This window comes from Sciurus carolinensis, chromosome 9 (genome assembly GCF_902686445.1).
Source record: "Sciurus carolinensis chromosome 9, mSciCar1.2, whole genome shotgun sequence".
Taxonomy (NCBI): domain Eukaryota; kingdom Metazoa; phylum Chordata; class Mammalia; order Rodentia; family Sciuridae; genus Sciurus; species Sciurus carolinensis.
The window spans coordinates 123,414,981-123,426,866 of record NC_062221.1 but is presented as its reverse complement, the minus strand read 5'-3'; the positions used below and the strand labels follow the sequence as shown (position 1 = coordinate 123,426,866).

The 11,886-nt window shown below is 37.4% G+C and overlaps 1 non-coding gene across 1 annotated transcript; it reads right to left on the bottom strand.

The window, feature by feature from the left end:
- Positions 1-9,530: 9,530 nt before the first annotated feature.
- On the bottom strand, positions 9,531-9,637 carry LOC124993880 (U6 spliceosomal RNA). Its single transcript, XR_007110394.1, has one exon. It is a non-coding gene; the product is annotated as a U6 spliceosomal RNA (small nuclear RNA).
- Positions 9,638-11,886: the final 2,249 nt, after the last annotated feature.

Here is an 11,886-nt window from a genome sequence, read left to right as displayed (position 1 = left end):
GCTCAAGCAAATTAACACATCCCCGGTATCTGAAAGGCAAATGATCTTTTGGAGCTTGAAAATAAAAAAAAAAAAATACATAGAGATGAATCTCCAAAGGATTTATTTGGTGATAATAAACAAAAAGTAGAATTGCAATCTGAGACATATACACTGACCAGGATAGATTTCTGTATGTCCAAAGAACAAAGGAAAAGGTTAGGACTTTGCTGAGATAAGAGGAAGACGAGCTAGTTGCTTGGGAAGACAGCAATGAGGCTATCAGTGACTCACCGGGTCTGGTGATTTCTATTTGGCGAGTGTCAGTAGTTAGTAGGTAAGACTTGTAATCTTGGTGTAACAGTTAGACCTATTTTTGGATTGGACTTGTGAGATGATTTTGGTAATGGCATATTCAATCGTAATGCTTTTCTCCATGGCTCCTTGATTCCACTTTAGTTGAGTATTAATATTAATAACTTCATTTTATATAAAAAAAACCTTCATATTTTTCAATATCTATTTGTCAAAACCACCAGAAATTTACTTTCAGCTGGCAAGGCCAGCAGCTCACCTTCACTGTCACTCTTCAGGGAACTATCAACTCTTCAGAGCTACATCATAATGTAGTTCATAGAAACCTTGATCTTGTTGCCCTCCCACAAGATATTACATTGACCCACAACATTGATGACATTATGTGGATTGGACCTAATGAACAAGAAGTAGCAACTGCTCTAACTTATTTATAAGCCATTTGCCTATCAGAGGATGGAAAATAAATATGACAAAAATTGAGAGACCTTCTAGCTCAGTGAAATTTCTAGGGGGCCAGTATGTTACAGGCATGTTGAGATATGCCTTCTAAGGGGAATCCTACACTGTTACATCTGGCTTCTCCTACAATCAAAAGAGAGGCAGGGTGCATAGTGGGCTTGTTCAGATTTTGGAGGCAACTTGTTATATATTTGGGTGTGTTACTTTGGCCCATTTACCAAGTGATTTATTGAAAAGCTACTAATATGGAGTGGGACCTAGAGCAAGAGAAAGCTTTGTAACAAGTTCAGGCACTGGGCAAGCTGCTCTGATGCTTGGGTTATATGACTGAGTAGATCCATCAGGGTTCAAAGTGTCCTTGGTGTTGAGGATGATGCTTAAAATTGTTGGCAGGCCCCTACGGGTGAATTGCAGAGCATGTCCTTAGGATTTTGGAGCAAAGCCCTGTCATCCTCCATAGATAACTAATTTCTCTTTCAGAAATGACTCTTGGTCTGCTACTCTGCCTTAGTAGAGACGGAACACTTCACCATGGGTCAGCAAATTATCATGCAACGAGCTACTGGGTGTTATCTAACCCCGAAAGTCATAAATTTGAAGAGGTACAGCAGCAGCACTCAATCATTCCCTGGCAGTTATATGTTATTGGCCTGAGAAAGATGAGAAGGCACAAACAAGTTTCATGAAGTGTCCCAAATACACATGGTCACCAGTTCTGCCATACTGTTATCTCTTTCCTAACCCACGTCTAGGACACTATGGGAAGTTACCTGTGATCAGCTGACAGAGAAAAACAAGAGTAGAACTTGGTTTGCATCACCCCAAAGTGGACAGTTATAGCACTACAGCTCCATTTGGGGGTCACTCCTGAAGGCTAGTGGTGAAAAGAAATTATCTCACAGAATGTAACTTTAAAGTTGATTGTGTGGTTTACTTTGCTTGGAAGGAGAAATGGCTACATGTCATTATGTAATGATTCATGGGCTGTGGTCAATAGTTTGGCTGGATGGTCAGAGACTTGGAGAAAACAGGATTGGAAAATTGATGACCAGGTAATTTGTAGAAGAGGTATATGAATAGAACTGTGCATGGGAAAAAGTTGTGAAGATATGTAAATTCTCACCAAAGGGTGACCTAAGTAGAGGAGGATTTTAATAATCAAGTGGATGGGTCAACCTGTCATGTGGATACCAGATGGCCTCTGTTGCAGTCATCCATCATCACCCCATGGGCTCATGAACAAAGTGGCTATTATGGTTTGGATCTGAAATGTGTCCCAAAAGCTCATGTGTTGAAGTCTTGGACTCCAAGACATCAGTGTTCAGAGTTGAGGCCTCTGGGAGGTGATCGGATCATGAAGGTTCTGACCTCATGAATACACTAACCCATGTACAGATTTATAGCTTAATGGACTATTGGGAGGTGGTGGACACTTAGGAGGGAGGGTCTAGTTAGAAGAAGCAGGGTGTTGGGGGTGTGCCCTTGAAATGCATATTTTGTTTTGAAACCTGTCCTCTCACTCTTTCTGCTTCCTGGCTATAATAAAGTGAGCAGATTGTTCTATCATGCTCTTGTCACCATGTTGTTTACCTTGCCATGGTCCCAAAGCAATGGAGCCAAGTGACCATGTGTTAAAATTTCTGAATCTTCAAGTCAAAATAGTTTTTTTGTCCTTTTTAAGTTGTTTTCCTAAGGCATTTTGTCACAGCAAAGGAAAGCTGACTAACACAGTGGTCTTGGTGGCAGGGATGGAAGTTTTGCATGTACTCAGCAATATGAACTTCTGTTCACTAAGGCCAACCTGGCTATTACCACTATTTTGTGCACAGTCTGCTAGCAGCAGAGACCAACAGCAAGTCCACCATTCCTCAGGGTGATTAGTCAGCAATCTGATGTCAGGCTGATGATTTTGTCTTATTTTGGATTGATTTTATTGTGGAGAGGGCAGCATTATTTTCTTACTGGGATAGATATTCTGGATACAGACTTGTCTTCCCTCATACAATGCTTCTGCCAAAACTACCATCCATGTCCTTACCGAATGCTTCCACTGTTGTGGTATTCTGTATAACATCATCTCTGATCAAGGAACTCACTTCACAGCAAAAGAAGCATGGCAATGTGCCCATTCTCATGGAATTCACTGGTTGTAGCATGTTCTCAACCACCCTGAAGCAGCTGGCTGTATAGAACAGAGGATTCGCCTTTTGAAGATTCAGTTACAGTATCAGTGAGGTGGCAACACCTTGCAGGACAAGGTCAAAGTTCTGTAGAAGGTTATCAATGCTCAAATCAGAATCCATCGTATTTTGCTGCTTTTCGCATAGCTAGGATTTATGAATTCAGGAATCAAGGAATGAAAATGGAATTGATACCTCTCACTATTATTTGCAATATCCCATGAGCAAAAGTTTTGTTTCTTGTTCCTGTGACTATATGCTCTGATGAACTAGAGATTTTAGTTTCAGAGGGAAGAATGCTTCCACCAGGAGATACAATAATAATTCCATCAATCTAGAAATTAAGAATATCACCCAGCCACTTTGAGCTCCTCATACTTCTAAATCAACAGGCAATAAAGGAGTTACTGTGCTGAATGGTGTATTTGATCTTGATCATTGATGGAAAATTGGACAACTACTTTATCATGGAGGTAATGAAGAGTATGTCTGGAATACAGGAGATACCTTAGGCTATGTCTTAATATTGCAATGCCCTATGATTAACAACAATGGAAAACTACAACAACAGAGGGTCTTAAGAATTACTATTGCTCAGAACCTTAGAAAATGAAGATTTAGGTCACCCTAGCAGGTAAAGAACCACACCAGCTGAAAGGCTTGCTGAAGGCAAAGGAAAATGTAGGATTGATAGTGGAAGAAGGTAGTTACAAATATTACCCATATAACTCATGACTGTAATTGTCATGAGTATTCCCTTTATTTTGTTATGAATACATACACACACTACACATACACATATACACACACACATACATGCATCAAATATCTTTGTTCTCTTTCCTCTCTTATTTCCTTGTGCATGCTAGGCAAGTGCTGTACTACTGAGCTACATCCCCAATCCTGCATGTCTATTATTATGTCAGTGCCATACTATTTTGATTATTATAACTTTATAGTTAGGTTTTGAAATCATTGAGTGGGAATCCTTCATATTACTTTTTTTTTTTTTACAAGATTGTTTTGACTATTCTGGGTCACTTGATTACCTACGAAATTTGGATCAGTCTGACAATTTCTTCAAAACCTAGTTGGAATTTTGATAAGGATTATATTGCATTTGTGAGTCAATTTAAGGAGTATTACCACCTTGACACATTAAGTTGTCTGACCTATAAAAATGACACACTTTTTCATCTATTAAGATTTTAATGTCATTCAACAATGTTTTTGTTATTTTCAGGATATGTCTTGAATTTTTTTTGCTAAATTATAGTTAAATAATTTATTCTTTTTGATATTCTTGTAAATGGAATTATTTTCTTAATTTTGTCTTCAAAATTTTCAGTGCTAGTCTACAGAAATGCAATTGATTTTTAAAATTTTGATTTTGTACTTTAATTTGATTTTGCATCCTGCAAGCTTGATGGACTTTTTATTGCTGGTTCTAATAGTTTTTTAGTGGATTCCTTAGAATTTTCTGTATAAAAAATAATTTCATCTGAAGAGAGTCCTACTTTTTTCCTTTCCAGTTGAGATGGTTTTTGTGTTTTTTCGTGCCCAATTTCTAACTTCTAGTAACATATTAAATAGTATTGGGAAGAGTAGACATCTTTTCTCTTTTTATTCCTGATTAAGGTACAGGTGGTTGAGTGCCCCTGAGCCACATTCCCAACCCTATTTTGTATTTTATTTATAGACAAGGTCTCACTTGAGTTGCTTAGTGCCTCACTTTTGCTGAGGCTGGCTCTGGAGTTGGTGGGATTACAGCTTGTGCTGCCAGTCCATGCGGTTTATTGAGTGTTTTTATCATAAAAAAGTGTTGGGTTTTGTTAAGCACCATTTCTGCATCTACTGAGATAATCATGTTTTTTGCCCTTTATCCTATTATACAGTGTATTTTGTTGATATTCATATGTTTATTCCTAGGATAAATTCCATTTGGCCATGGTATATAATCTTTTTGTATGTGGCTGGATTGAGTTTTCTAATATTTTGTCAAGGAATTTTTGCATCTATATTCTTAAGGGATTTGGGTCTGTAGTTGTTTATTTGTTTATTCTTTGTGATGTCTTTGGTTTCAGTGTCAGAGTAATTCTGGTTGAAAAGTGTTACTTCCTCTTCCACCTTTTGGAAGAGCTAATAAAAAATTGTTAATAATTTTCCTCTGAATGTTTGAAAGACCTACCTGGACCTGGTCTTTATTTGTGAGAAGATTTTGTTGTTGTTGTTCTTTTTAGAAATACACAACAGTGTTGACATATTATACATACATGGAGTCTAACTTATTCTAATTAGGATCCCTTTCTTGTGGTGGCACATGATGTGTTGTTTCACTGGTCATGTATTCATATAAGAACACAGAAAAGTTACATCTGATTCATTCTACTGTCTTTACTATTCCCATGGAAGTTTTAAAATTACTGTTTTTATGTCCTTGTTTCTTATAGGCCTATTCAGATGTTCTGTTTTTCCTTGAGTTAGTTTTGGTAGTTTGTGTCTTTCTAGAAATGTGCCCATTCCATCTGAGCTGTCTAATTTGTTGGTACATAATTGTTCATGGTTTTCCTTATAATCCTTTTTATTTCTACAAGGTGGATGGTTAATGTGACCTCTTTCATTCCTGATTTTAGTAATTTGTATTTTCTCTCTTGTCTAACTAATGTTTTTTTGTCGATTGTATGTTTTCTAAGACTTGATTCTTCACTGATTTTCTGTTTTGTTGTTCTCGTCTCTATTTCATCTATTTCTTAAATCTTTATCTCACTTTCCTTCTAGTTTTGGGTTTAGTTTGCTTTTCTAATTCTAGTTCTTTAAGGTGTAATTGATTTGAGATCTTTTCAAATGTAGGCATTTATAGCTATAAATTTGGGAAGAAATGGGGGTCTATTTTGACTTAAAGACTTACTAGTTTGACAGAAACTTACTAAGACTGAATTACACAAAATTTTACTTGGACGCTCATTTAGTTCTGATTCAATGGCAGAGTAGTATCCAAAATGCACAAGTAAAATACATAAATAACACTAGAGCTTTTGTTTTAGTAGGGACAATTATTCAAAGACTTCATGTAATTTTTCATATGGAAGGATGAATTATTTGATGACAATTGTGAAACATTCTTAAACCTGTCACATGTAGCAATTCTGTGGTCTGAGAAATTGTTACTGGCATTTGCAAGCATGGCAGAAATTTAACAAACTGTGGCCAAAGCATTTGCTTGTTTGAATGCCAAGGTTTCTTTTCCCACATCACATGTGGTCATCTGCTGCCAGTGGTTATCAAAATACTCCCACAGTTGTCACAGAGAGAATTGTTCAGGAAGTTACTATTTCTTTATTCTGGTTGTCCTTACATTACATTTTCTTGCCACTTCCTGAAGAGTTATTTGAATAACATGAATAATTCCATGGGGCAAATAGATATTAAATCATGGATTGAAAAAAAAAACATTTGTGATACAGCTGTAGATACATAGGTACAGAGTGCAGTGAGATCAAGATATCTTTCATGCTTTACTCTGATATATTCCTAATGTTTGGATTTTTGTAAGAGGACTATGTAGTTTGTAACAATGTAAAACAATAATAAAAATGTAAATTGGGTAGAGGTAATTAAGAAAATAGTACTAAGAAAGTCCAGCTGAGCAGGGTGAGGTGTCATACACCTATAATTCCAGTGACTCAGGAGGCTGAGGCAGGAAGATCCAAGTTTGAGGCCAGCCTCAGCAACTCAGTGAGACCCTGTCTCAAAATAAAAAAATAAAAGATAAACAAAGAAGGCACAATGGTAGTGCATTTTCTTGGAATTCTTGAGGCCCTGGGTTCCATCTCCAGCATAAATAAATAAATAAATAAATAAATAAATAAATAAATAAATAAGAAAGTCCATAGAGATCAACTTATTATAATCAAAGATATGCAATTGTGTGGTACAAAAGGTAATAATAGAATTTTGGGATAAAATCCAGTCTTTTGTACCAGAAATCAATAAGCAGGTGAATTTATTGGCTCTGAGTTTGCATTTTCAGTTAAGAGCCAAGGTTGGTTTAAAAATTCTTGCATAGCAAACAGGAAAGGTGGAAGATTGGAAAGTGTGACTGTGCATCTCAGTCACAAATTCAAAGATGTACATGGCTTGGAACTTCTTAGGAGAAATACACCACTGCATGCATGTTAAACAAATAGATGCTCACTGCAGCAGAACAGTTCTAAAGTAACTAAGTGTACATAAGAAATGGGAGGGGGATAGAGAGAGAGTTAAGTACCATTCAATTTGCCCAAGGTCGTAGGACCAGGAAGTGGAGAAGAGCTGGGACTTAAGCTGGGCTTTTACCCCTCATTCTGCTACATCTCATGAGTTAATGTGTGGGTGGCTTTTGGCCCACCTGGATGTCCTTTGCAGGGTAGGACAGGATGTTATGGTGGGGAGAGGAGGGAGAGAAGGCAAGTGTTATATCCAAGAGACTAGGACTGAAGCCAAGTGGGTAAGGAATTTAAAATAACAAAAAAATGAGGGCAAAAATTATGTATCATCAAGAGAAAAAGGGCTGGGGTTGTGGCTCAGTGGTAGAGCGCCTGCCTAACGTGTGAGGTACTGGGTTCGATCCTTAGCACCACATAAAAATAAATGCATAAAACAAAGGTAGCTTGTCCATCTACAACTAAAAAAATATATTTCTAAAAAAGAGAGAGAGAAAGGGATTCTGGAGGAAAGGATTTTGTTTCACCAGAAAATTGTTACTTTAACCAATTAGAAGAAGAACAACAACAAAAAAGCAAATTGTTACTTTAAACAATTCCCACTCTGGGCACCAGGAACCATGAATCTCCCATCCCAAAACACTATCAATGAGCTCATGGTTAGTTTAATTGGCTTTCTCACTCTGAAATAGGATGGTGGGTGGAAGGAACAGTCTACTTCTAGGGAATGTATTTGTCCCCTTTCATCAAAGAAAAGGCATATTAACAGATGTCTAAGGGATTAGAACATCTTTGAAACCCTAAGCAAATGGAAGGAGAATTCTCACAGTGTTCCCCAAACTAGGAAATGAAGGACTTGGCGTGGCTGCTGCAAGGCAGATGATTCAGTTTTAAGGACTGCATGCCAATTTCAGGAGTCCTGACATTTTCTGCATACCCTGGTGTTTCCCAGTGGCCCAGATGCTACACCAGCATTCCGGATGACCTTGAGTCAAATACTAGCCCTTCTGTGATTCGTTTTATCTCTCTACTAAGGAGGAGAGGTGTGGAATAAATGTTCTGGACTATCTTTTCAACTCGTGATTTAATTTAAAAATTTCCATACTTACTGAGTCATCTGCATTTTAAATAAACATCATTTGTTATTTATTAATAAGGATAAGAAAGAGAAAAAAATTTTCTTGTGGCACTGGGAATTGAACCCAGGGGTGCTCTTTCATTGAGCTATATCCCTAGCACTTTTTATTTTTTATTTTAAGACAGTCTCACTAAGTTGCCCATGCTGGCCCTCAAACTTGTGATGCTCCTGCCTCAGTCTCCCAAGCAGATGGAACTATAAGTGTGCTCCACTGCACCAGGCCCTTTATTTTATTTTATTTTTGCAATACTGGGTATCAAACTTTGGGCCATGCATATGCTAGGCAAGTGCTCTACCACTGACCTACACACAAAGACCTTGTAAACATCTTCATATGCAACTATTTTTTATCTCTACACACACACACACACACACACACACACACACACACACACACTCTTCACAGCCAACTCAGCCCACAAAGGAGTTGAAAAGGAATGATGTTAAAGTAAAGGTACTATTGGTATTATTGGCACGGTGTCACAAACCAGTAGAAAAACTTGTTATTTCATAGCTGAATGCATGATTATACTCAGCAGGGTCCCAAGATAAACTAAATGATAAAGTGTGTGTTTATTATGAGGAACATGTAAAATGCATATCAATTGCTGCATTCACTAACTGAGTCCCCAGATGCAGTTTGTTTGATGTGTTCCATGGACCCACAATTACAGGGAATGAGGTTGACCCAGAGCTCCATCCAGCTGCTGAGTTCTGAAATCTATTGCCATGCTTGCTCTGAGGCTACATTTCCTGCTTCTTGGGGATGGTTGCCCCCAAGAGACTGGGTGAGGTGGGGATACCAAGGCAATCCCATTTCTGGGAGCCTGGGACACCTTTAATCCTGGACTTTGTCTCAAGGACCCCTGATGGCTCTGAAAAACACTCTTTGAACTGCAAGGGTGGTCAAGAATGCTTCTACACAAATTCACTCTCTCTCCTTCCCTTAATTAAACATTTTTGCATAATTAACTCAGTCTTGGTGTCTGCTCCTCAAAGGACCCAACTAACACGCTGATGAAAAGCACAGCTTTGCAAGGCATAAGACCATGTATTTGGTATGTTGCATTTTAGTTCAAAAAAAGGGAAAAATAAGAATATATATTTGGGTTACCTGATAGATGTTTCCAGCACTCTCAGTGATATTTAGGAAATTATTAACAGTGGTATCCTATGTGAAGTTTTGGTAAGAACCTGTGAGTGGGGAAAGAACTGGGAGGAAAACTTCACCATGCACCTTTTTTTTTTCTTTTTTAAATTATGGAACGCTTCACAAATTTGTGTGTCATCCTTGCGCAGGGGCCATACTAATCTTCTCTGTATTGTTCCAATTTTAGTATATGTGCTGCCAAAGCGAGCACATCATGCACCTTTTACTTTTATTCCATCTAAGTAAATGTATGCAATTTGAAAGTGTAAAATAAGATATTTGAAATAAAATATGATTTTGAAAAAAAAGAAAGCATAGACTTTGGAGACAATCCCAAATAGGGGCTGCTTCAACAGCTTGGATTCTGGAATAAAGTTGCAGGACCATAACTGGCCAGCAGGAGCCACCATGCACCATGAGCACAATAACTACTGTAGTTATTCCCAACCTATTTTCTTTTCCATATATATTTTTTTAAATTAGTGCATTATAGTTGCACATTCGATGGGATTAGTTGTTACATATTCGTACATGCACACAATATAACAGTATAATTTGGCCAATATCACTCTCCAGCACTTTCTTAACCTTTTTTTTTTTTTTTTTTTAGAACCACGGATTGAACCTAAGAGCTCTTAACCACTGAGCTACATCTCCAGCCCTTACATATATTTTAATTTTGAGACAGGGTCTTGTTAAGTTGCTTAGGGCCTCACTAAGTTGCTGAGGCTGGCTTTGAATTTGCATTCCTCCTGTCTCAGCTTCCTGAGCCTCTGCGATTTCAGGTATTCACCACCATGCCTGGCATTCCCCAAACTTTCTATTTTGAAAATTTTCAGAATAAAGTTGAAGGAGTAGTACAATTGATACCCTCACTAAAGATCATGGATCATTAACATTTTACCACATTTGTTAAATCCCTCTTGCTCCTTCTTTTAAAATACAGCCTCCAAATTATTTTTTCTGAACACTGTAAGTTAGTTATAGGCTTAATGATACTTCAACCCTGAATATTTCTATATGTATCTTCTAAGAACAAGGAATCTCTCCTATACGAATCTCTCCTAGACGACCACAATATTAGTATTATCATATCCAAGAAATGTAACATTGATACGTTATTTAGTATACATTTCATGTCCAAATTTCTATATTACAATAGTATCTTCTTAAATGTCTTTTTCTTTCTGATATGAGATCCAAATGAGGATCTTACACTAATATTAGCTATACGTCCCTTTAGTCTCCTTTAATTTAGAACAGTTCTCTTAACTTTTTTGGTCTGTCTCTAATGAAACGGTTTTTTTGGAGTTGAAGTCAGTTATTTTGTAGAATAGTTCACTTTCTGAATAGACCCGATTTCATCACCTTATGATTCAGGTTAAATATTTGTGGTAGGAGTAATGTCATATTGTCTCTTTTGGGGTGATGATGAGTTTAACCATTTTGTTAAGGTTGAATCAATTACAGATTTCTGTCAGTGACAAAATATCTGAGATGATCAATTTATAAGAAGGAAAGGCTTATTTTGGCTCAAATTTCAGAGGTTTTAGACCACAGTCACTTGCCCATGTTGCTTTGGGCCTACGATGGCATAGTCCATAATGGTTGGAGAAAGTGGTGAAGAAGACCTATTCACTTTATGGCAGCTGGGAAGCAAAGAAATAGAGAAGGCCCAAGGTCCCAATTGCTCAAGGGGCGTGCCCCAGTGACCCAACTTTCTTCCACAGGCCCCACCTCCTGAAGGTTCCACCATCTCCCACTAAAGTCATAGACTGGGGAACAAGCCTTCAACACAGGTCTTTTGGGAAACATTTAGGATCCAAACTATTGCACATCAGATTTGTCTGTAGAAAAGGTTCATTCACCCCTCTGTGTTTAATCAGTAGTTTATGAGATGCTACTTAGAGACTATGTGATTATCTTGATCCCTAACAAGCTTTCCTCATTTTAGTGTGCACTAAATAATCCCATTGTGAACCAATTATTACACTGATCATTGCAGAATAGTAAATTTCCCCATCCTAGTATTCCAGCTACATTTATCATCTGACATTCTTTTGTAATGAAAAATTTCCCTTCACTCCTTACTGCCCTGTATCCTTGAGTTTTATTATGGGCTCATGGATTTTTAGTATATATAATGTTATAATCCTTCACCAAAATTCTTTTTATTATTTAAAGTGTTCTAAATTTGGACAATGGGAACCTTTTTCAGGTTGGATTCTCTGTGCTTCTAATATGCTTTTGTCTTGGAGTATTTCCTTGCTCTCTGGAACTACAATGTTCCAGGCTTACCTTAGATATTTACTGCCACAGACTTTATTCTTTCTCTTTGGGAGAAAGACTGACAAGAGTGAGACTAAGATTTGGGGAGAGGGTTGATAAAGAAGGAAAGAAGATTTAGAGAAAAATATTTTGAGGGAATTCTTAGCCAAAGATCTACTTTGGGTACATCTC